The sequence below is a fragment of the Giraffa tippelskirchi genome, chromosome 4, assembly GCF_054371585.1.
Source record: "Giraffa tippelskirchi isolate mGirTip1 chromosome 4, T2T-mGirTip1v1.2.pri, whole genome shotgun sequence".
In the NCBI taxonomy this organism is placed as follows: domain Eukaryota; kingdom Metazoa; phylum Chordata; class Mammalia; order Artiodactyla; family Giraffidae; genus Giraffa; species Giraffa tippelskirchi.
Genome location: NC_137278.1, coordinates 166,629,890 through 166,639,183, shown reverse-complemented (window position 1 = coordinate 166,639,183; position 9,294 = coordinate 166,629,890). Strand labels below are relative to the sequence as shown.

Below are 9,294 nucleotides of genomic sequence, written 5' to 3'. Positions count from 1 at the left end.
GTTGGACATGACTGAAGCAACTTAGCACACACACATGTGGGCTTTATATATGGTAACCACATTTTGACAAGCCACCTAGGGGGATCGGAGGACAGATACCAAGTGTGGAACCCTCCTAAACCATCTGGCATGTCTGATTGCCACAGGTATTGTCTAAGCCCTAACAGAAGCAGAAGATATTAAGAGGTGACAAGAATACACAGAAGAATTATACAAAGAAGATCTTCATGACCTGGATAATCATGATGGTTTGATCTCTCACCTAGAGCCAGACATCCTGGAATGCGAAGTCAAGTGGGCCTTAGGAAACATCACTGTGAACAAAGCTAGTGGAGATGATGGAATCTCAGTTGAGCTATTTCAAATCCTAAAAGATGATGCTGTGAAAGTGCTTTACCCAATATGCCAGCAAATTTAGAAAACTTAGCAGTGGCCACAGGACTGGAAAAGGTCAGTTTTCATTCCAATCCCAAAGAAAGGCGATGCCAAAGAATGTTCAAACTACTGCACAATTGCACTCATCTCACATGCTAGCAAAGTAATGCTCAAAATTCTCCAAGTCAGGCTTCAACAGTATGTGAACCGTGAACTTCCAGATGTTCAAGCTGGATTTAGAAAAGGCAGAGGAACCAGAGATAAATTGCCAACATCCGTTGGATCATCAAAAAAGCAAGAGAGTTCCAGAAAGACATCTACTTCTGCTTTATTGACTATGCCAAAGCCTTTGACTGTGTGGATCACAATAAACTGTGGAAAATTCTTCAAGAGATGGGAATACCAGACCACCTGACCTGCCTCCTGAGAAATCTGTATGCAGATCAAGAAGCAACAGTTAGAACAGCACATAGAACAACAGACTGGTTCCAAACAGGGAAAGGAGTACATCAGGGCTATATATTGTCACCCTGCTTATTTAACTTCTATGCAGAGTACACCAGGCGAAATGTTGGACTGGAAGAAGCACAAGCTGGAATCAAGATTGCTGGGGGAAATATCAATAATCTCAGATATGCAGATGACACCACCCTTATGGCAGAAAATGAAGAAGAACTAAAAGGCCTCTTGATGAAAGTGAAAAAGGAGAGTGAAAAAGTTGGTTTAAAATTCAACATTCAGAAAACTAAGATCATGGCATCCAGTCCCGTCACTTCATGGCAAATAGATGGGGAAACAGTGGAAACAGTGTCAGACTTTATTTTGGGGGGCTCTAAAATCACTGCAGGTGGTGACTGCAGCCATGAAATTAAAAGATGCTTGCTTCTTGAAAGAAAAGTTATGACCAACCTAGACAGCATATTAAAAAGCAGAGACATTACTTTGCCAACAAAGGTCTGTCTAGTCAAAGCTATGGTTTTTTCTAGTAGTCATGTATGGATGTGAGAGTTGAACTATAAAGAAAGCTGAGCACTAAAGAATTGATGCTTTTGAACTGTGGTGTTGGAGAAGACTCTTGAGAGTCCCTTGGACAACAAGGAGATACAACCAGTCTATCCTAAATGAAATCAGTCCCAAATATTCATTGGTAGGACTGATGTTGAAGCTGAAACTCCAATATTTTGGCCACCTGATGTGAAGAACTGACTCAGTTGAAAAGACCCTGAGGCTGGGAAAGATTGAAGGCAGAAGGAAAATGGGACAACAGAGGATGAGATGGTTGGATGGCATCACCAACTCAATGGATATGAGTTTGAGTAAACTCCAGGAGTTGATGATGGACAGGGAGGCCTGGTGTGCTGCAGTCCATGCGGTCACAAAGAGTCGGACATGACTGAGTGACTGAACTGAACTGAACTGATTGTCTGGAATGTTGTCCACATCTGATATTGAAATGGGAGTTGTCAAAGTGACATTGCTATTTGTTTCTGTGACCTGGCAAGAGCACAGGAGGTGACAATGCAGAGAGACATCTGATCTGAGTCTTATTCCATTCAATTAGAAGTTCCCAGAGATGGATTATATTTTTCCTCTCTCAACTGGAAGACCGAGGTAGGTTCAACATGCAAAAGCCACTCTTGTCCTTTAGGGCAGAGGGTTTATTTCGATACTTCTTCAAGGGCAGCAGTTTTGCGCAGTACCCAGCAAACAACAAGACTTCAATAAATGTCAGCTCATGTTATTAATATGGCACCTCACAGAGGCAAAGGCCCCTGTGGAGAAAATACCAGCACTGGAGTCTGAAACCTGGCTCTGAATTCAGGCTTCACCATTTTCTCACTGTGTGACCTAGGACAAATTACTTAACCATTCTGAGCTTCAGCTCTTCATTGTGTATTATGGTCATAATTCCAGGCTCCTGGAGAGTATACTTCCCTGAAAGAAGTGGTTAATTTGTACCCTACATAAGAGCCATGAAGAGGAGAAGGGTGTAGGGAAGAAACAAGAAGAAAAGTTATGTTTCATTGAACTTGATGGGTGGATCAACTTGATTGCATAGAATTTAAACTTACTTGTTTAAATTCTATAGTCTTTTCTGATGCAAATCCTCAGCTGGCAAATTAAGGATTTCTCTGCTTTAAACTTCCTATAGACTCTTATTCTCATCAACACATATTCTGATAAGTGGATTCCCTTTTGTTGTTTTGCCCTGGGCAGAGTGGTAGTGACAGGGAGGGGTTGGGTCAGGAAGTAGATTGGGATGGGATTTGCTCTTTGTGGGGTGGGCAGTGCTTCATTCTTTTGGATGAATTAAGTACATGGCTGTGCTAAGCCTGTGCAGAATTAAGAATACTTTCCTGTGCAGGATTAAGAATACTTTCCTTAGCAAGAGTGGTGTCTCTAAAAATGACCATGAAGCCAATGAGAAGAGAAGAGACAGTGGATTGTGTTTGGGAGGGCTGGGCGGGGTGGTGGTGGTGAGGAGACTCCCTCTACACGAATCCATTTTATAGCCAGTGGAGGAATAGTTCACATAGCAAATGGAGTCCCTGGATGTGTCCTTTAAGAATCCTGCTCCTTTTTATACTAATCCAAATTTACTTTTAGGAGTCTGTTTTCTCCCAGAGTTTCTAGTAACTGTTGGGAATTTGGGGAAAAAGAAATCTCATAAAGATTTCATATCAAATGCTCTATTCTGGTCCAGTGCCACCCACACCAGGAACAGCAGAGTGTGAGGGAAACAATGCTTAATTAGGAGTCAAGAGACCCAGATTCTCCTTCCAGCTCCATTAATTTGCTTTGCAATCTTGGGTACTTACTTTCCTTCTCAGGTCCTCAGTTTTCCCGTGTGTACTATGGAAAGATCTTCACCTAGACCATGTGATTAAAAGTAAAAAAAAAAATTATCTGTAAGGAACATAAAATGTTGTGGTCTGTGCAGAGGTTGGATAAGAATTTCCAGACACGAGGAAGAATGAAAGGAGAATAAAGTTTACTAGAGTGGGAGACACTGTTAGAACAATGGGCTGGCTCAAGGGAGAGTTGAACCTTTTTGCAGGATAACAGCCAATTTTTGTAGTCTCAAGACAGAGAAAATTCCTACAGGAATGATGGCATTAGATGATTGGTTAGCTTGCTCTAGGGTGGATGATAGGGTGGGTATTTTACATAATAAGGGATAAGGGAACTGGCTGGTTTAGATCTGGAGGCTCATGGCAATAGTTGCTATGGGGCTTGGTCAGTTCCAGAGATTTTTATCCTGTGACCTCGGTATATGGCTCCACATAAAGAAATTCCTCGAAATGAGTCCCATACAAAAAAAAAGGAAAAGCTGCCCTGTGTCCCTTAGACTGGGTCCCTGTTCAATCTCGATAAACTCCCAAATTTCAGATTGAAAATGAACACACTGAACTGCAGATTTCAAAGTGACAAAACCACACGACAGAGGCTCTTCAGCATCACGTTCAGGTCCGTCATTCCACGGACATTTGTCCTGTAAAGAGTCCAGGAGTTCAGAAGGTTTGGGGTGGAGGGTGGGGAATGTCTCTGAGGCTGGAGGTCAATGCCGAGTGGGCACAGGGAGCGGTGCCTCTCAATGCAGCAGGATCAGAATGCGGAGGGGCCCGGGCTGGCTGCTGTGGAGGAAGAGATAGGTCCTCAAGCTCTGGCTGCCTCTCGGCTGGGGGTGGCTGGGAAATGGTCAGCTGGCTTGGGCTCAGGACACAGCTAGGGCTTGCCCTGGCAGGGCCACTCAAGAATGATGCCTTTGGGAGGTCTTGAAGACCCTGTTCCTCTCCGCTCATGGACTCTGCACCTGGGCCATTTGAAACCAGCCAGGCAGCCTTTGGAGATAATTGGAAAAGGCTTCACCTTCTCTTCTGCTGGAATAAATGCCATGGCAGCACTTCCATTCGGCAGCCTGGGTGCACTTTTGTTCTGGTCCTTTGTTGAGTCCACCTGTGGGCTCTGGACAGCTCTAGTTCCCAAACCAGTCCTGGGAAGGGTGGAGAAGTGTTTCTCCCATCCAAGTAACCAGACCCAAGCCTGCTTAGCCTCCAAGATCTGAGATTGGGTGCGTTCAGGGTGGTATGGCTATAGACAAGAATACCATCTTGTTTCTCAAAATATGTTGTACAGAACACTGCTTCAATAGGAGATTAACACATGCTCTTTGAAAAATCATGGTCAAATACGTTTGGGAAGCACTGAACTAGAGTTAAGCAAACTTCTTCATTATGGAGCATCTCAGAGTTTTGAAACTTTAAGAGGCAGGCGTGTATGTGCGGGCCTTCTAAACTAATTTGTCTCAACACCACCTCACCCCGACCCCGCCCCAACTTTCTTGGCCCCTCTTGTTTTCATCCTGCATCTGTTCCATGGAACCTCTTTTGGGGACGGTTGGGACAGACCATTAATCAATAATCTCCACGCTCCTATTCAGCGATCTTAGAATTAACTCTAGTGAAGGACATGGCGGGTGACTCATGATCATTCCTTTGCTCAGCTTAACTAACAACTGTTGTTCTGCCAACAATTTTTGAGCATCACGATGTGTCAGTCCCTTGATTGGTGCTGAGATGACAGAAAAACGTGAGTTGCACATTTCCTGCCTTCCAGAGTTCATAACCTCCCAAAGCCCATCAAATAAGCAAATACGAGTTATAAACACAGCCTGACAGACTCTCAGCTGGGGATACTCACTTGGCCGGCTGGAGGGTCTCCAGCACTGAGTTCAGTGCCTGGGACCTAGGCGATGCTCCTATCAACTTAGATTGTCTTCAGCTGTGAGTAGCAAACAATTGTCAAATAGTAGTTTACACAAGCAAGAATGTTTTTTTCCTACTGTGGTAGACGAATGATGACCCTCAAAGATTTTTCCATCTGAATCCCTAGAACCTGTGAATATGTTCCCTTAAATGGCAAAAATGGACTTTGCAGTGGTGATTAAGGATCAAGAGGGGGAGATTATTCTGCGTTACCCTGAGGACCCTGGTGTATCCTCATGTGGCCTCTTAGACTCAGAAGGGTCCTTAAAGAGAGAGGCAGAGGAGTCTGGGAGAAGATGTGATGATGACCAAAGCAGATATTAGAATGAAGCACTGCAGGTGGAGGAAGCACCATGAGCTGTGGAACCCAGGTGGCCACCAGAAGCTACAAAAGGCAAGGAAGTGGATTCTTCCTTTGGTGCTAACAGAAGGAATCAATTTCACCAACTCCTTGACTTTAACTCCGTGAGATTAATTTTGAACTTCTGCCCTCCAGAACTAAAAGAAAATAAATTTGTGTTAAATCACTAAGCTTATAGTCATTTATCACAGCAACAATAGGAAACTAATACACCCATTTAATGAAATATCTGGAAGCAGGCAGCCCAAGGCGTGTGCAGCTGCTTCAGAAAGTCATCAAGGGTCTAGTCCCTTTAGCTCCTGGCTGCACCATCCTTACTGTCTGGCATTTTTCACCATGGCTGCAAGAAATCTCCAGGCATACTGCCCACATCTGAGGCAGGAAGGAGAAGAAAAAGCCAGAGAAAATGGAAAAAAATACCTTCTTGGAAGTCTTTTATTTCCATTTTAGGGAAGGAACCCTCCCTAGAACTATGTGCCTACTTCTTATTAGCCAGAACTTGGTCACACGGTGGCAAAGAAGACAGGGAAGGTGAGATTTTCAAACTGTGCGTATTGCTTTCCTGAACAAGCTGTGATTCAGGTGGTAAGAAGGCAAGGAAGGATATTGGAATGCAAGTATCTGCTACAAAGCTCTATAAACATCTGTTGGACTAAATGAACATTGAAAGAAGGGGAAACTGTAGACAAGTCGTAGCTCAATTAGCCCAGATGGGAAAAAGGGGGTATCTGAACAATGATGTGGGGATGGGTAGAATGGAGACCTTCAGAGGTATTTGGATCCACTGGGCTTGATTGAGTGGAAGGTTAGTGATGACTTATTTCTGACTCAGGGCTTCCCTGGTGTCTCAGCGGTAAAGAATCTGTCTGCCAATGCAGGAGACACAAGCTCAATCCCTGGGTCAGAAAGATACCCCAGAGAAGGAAATAGCAACGCAGTGCAGTATTCTTGCCTGGGAAGTCCTGTGGACAAAGGAGCCCAGCGGGCTACAGTCCATGGAGTCACAGAAAAGTTGGACACCACTAAGTGACTAAACAACAAAACAAATTTATGACTCAAATTGCTTAATGAATGTGGTGCAGTTTACCAGGACATGGAATGTAAGATGGGGAGAATCTCTAGATATGAGTTCAAGGTGTGTGTGGTCTAGGCCTGCTTCTCAAGGCTGTTTTGCTCAGAACCTGTGATGTGCCCAAGATGATCTCTTGGTACGCACACAGGGCCATACTCAGCTATCACTGAGTGATAGCTCTCTCTGCTTTTTGTCGTCATCCCTTTCCTGTCTCTCTACCTCTTATAATGATTCAGTCACAAGACCTTATCTCATTTCCCTCACCTGGCATCCTGGTCACTCCATCCAGAGTTGAGTCCCATCCTGAACCTATACATGTTCTAGACTATTCTATGGTTAAAACATCTTGACAGGGCTCTAGTTTCCTGCCAGTCTTCAGAATTGGGTGGGCGGAGGCAGGAGGGTAAGTTCTGACTCACTGACCCACTGGCAGAGGTCTTACTGCATCTGGTCGGTTTTAGGTTTCCTTTTTGCAGGGGAAGAGATGGAAGAGCCTGCATTTATGGTGCTTCTAGCACTTTAGCCACACCTGGAGTTCTCTGCTTCCACTGTGGGGTCCTAGCTGTGGAAAGGGCCCTGCTGGTACCCTTAGTTCTCTTCTAGAATTAGGACCAAGGATGTTGCCACTCTTTGGGTATGATGCTATAGCTGTGCATTTGGGGTTGGCATTTGGAGTTAAGTCTGTTTTGTTGCACTCGGATGAATGATTTGAGTCTTGCCCTGCCTGACAGAGATTGTGTTCACCAGTATCCATGTTTGCCCTGGACGTCTGGCTAAATGACATTTCCTGGCTTCCCCTGCAATTAGGCCTGGCTGTGTGACTGAACGCCACCAGGTGGTGGTAGAAATGAGGGGTGCCACTTCAGGCCCGGCCATAAAGCCCAGTGTAGGGGTTTTTCTCCCCCTCCAGGAGAGCTCCATCAGAGGACTGCACAGCCCTGGGGAATCATGGAGGCACAAGATGGAAGAGCCTGGGTCCCTGAATCACTGTGTGGAAGGACATCGGCTGAACAACTGCATTGAATTGCTATCTGACAGGTGATAAGCTTCTGTTGTGTTAACTACTGAGGATTTCGGGTTATTTATTATAGTATCTGCTGTCACTTACATGTAATGAATACAATCTGGCTTCCTTTCTTCTGCAAGGCAGTATAGCAGAATGGTTAAGAACATCTTACAGAAGGAGACTGAGTCTAAAATTCAGCTTGTACACTTACCAGCTGTGTGACCTGGGGCAGATTACATTCCTCTTCTGTACCCTACTTGTTCATCCTGAAAATGAGGACAATGACATGACCAACTGCATAGGGTTGTTATGTAGATGGAAGTGAAAACCTATGTTTGGGTCTGATGAATATCTGGCACATAGTAAATGCAATGTTCATGGGGTTCTCCCGAAGAATGATGCTTTCAAACTGTGGTGCTGGAGAAGATGCTTGAGGGTCCCTTGGACAGAAAGGAGATCAAACCAGACAATCCTGAAGGAAATCAACCCCAATATTCACTGGAAGGACTGATGCTGAAGCTGAAGCTCCAATACTTTGGCCACCTGTTGTAAAGAGCCGACTCATTAGAAAAGACCCTGATGCTGGGAAGGATTGAGGGCAGGAGGAGAAGGGAATGACAGAAGATGAGATGGTTGGATGGCATCACCAACTCAATGGACATGAGTTTGAGCAAACTCTGGGAGATTGTGAAAGATGGGGAAGTCTGGCATGCTGCAGTCCATGGGGTTGCAAAGAGTTGGACACAACTTGAACAATAACAACAACAACAACAAATGCAGTGTAAGAATTACCTCTCATTCTTTCTCATTGATTTCACATTTTTGGGATCTCAGGCCCCTTGGGAGGGGGTCAGCCAGAAGTTCGGTATTCATTCCATCCCTCCTGGATACCTCTCTTTTCTCAATAATCCCAGGGGTTATGGTCCCATTCACCCACACTAGCACTGAGCTGTGTTACCTTATCATGGGCTCTTCACATTTGTATTTGACTTTTACCTCTGTTTATGCTCTCTCCCCAGATAGACTGACAGCTCTTTGAAAGCAGGAACTCTGTGGGATAATTTTATTTATTCAGGAACAATAAACATAGCACTGAGGAGATGGTAAGCACTGACTCAACTTGTACTTTAAGAACCAGATATGTTCTTATCACAAAACAGTACTATGTCCATTCATCCTAACACTTCTACAGGACAGAGAGAAGCAACAACAAAAAACATGAAGTGCAGCCTCAACCCAGCATCACTTGCAGAGCACACAGCAGATTGTAATCGATTGTTTAGAAGCTTTTGGTGCTTCCGCAATACGTATACTTGATAATCCAAGCTAATATTTATCGACCATTAACGATTTTCCAAAGACTGTGCTGAAAGCCTTACTGAATCATCTCCTCTAACACTTGACAGTGCATGCTATTATTTCTCCCGCTTTGAAGATGAAAAAACAGCATCTAAAAACAGAGGTTTAATAATGCACTAAAAGTCACAAAACGAATAAGGCAAAGACCTGGCATTCAAACAGAGATCTGATCACATCAGCCATTTCCTGCACCATTCTTTCCCACACTGCGGCTCCTGAGTGGCCCCTGGCATCAGTGAAATTTGCCATGCCAGCTTTGTCAGAGTAGGCATCTAGCCATACTTGTATGCAGTGTCCCAGGACCCCGCCCCACCTGCTGGGAGCTGTAACTGAATCTTCAGATCCTGTGTGCCTG

The 9,294-nt window shown here is 44.5% G+C and overlaps 1 long non-coding RNA gene across 1 annotated transcript in view; it reads right to left on the bottom strand.

The window, feature by feature from the left end:
- Positions 1–3,350: 3,350 nt before the first annotated feature.
- The window catches only part of LOC145544877 (uncharacterized), a 30,138-nt gene continuing 24,194 nt past the window's right edge, over positions 3,351–9,294 (bottom strand). Inside the window, exons 6-7 of the long non-coding RNA XR_014081683.1 lie at positions 6,839–8,123; positions 3,351–5,639 (exon numbers count right to left, since the gene is read on the bottom strand). This is a non-coding gene — a long non-coding RNA (uncharacterized LOC145544877). The remainder of the gene's footprint in view (positions 5,640–6,838; positions 8,124–9,294) is intronic.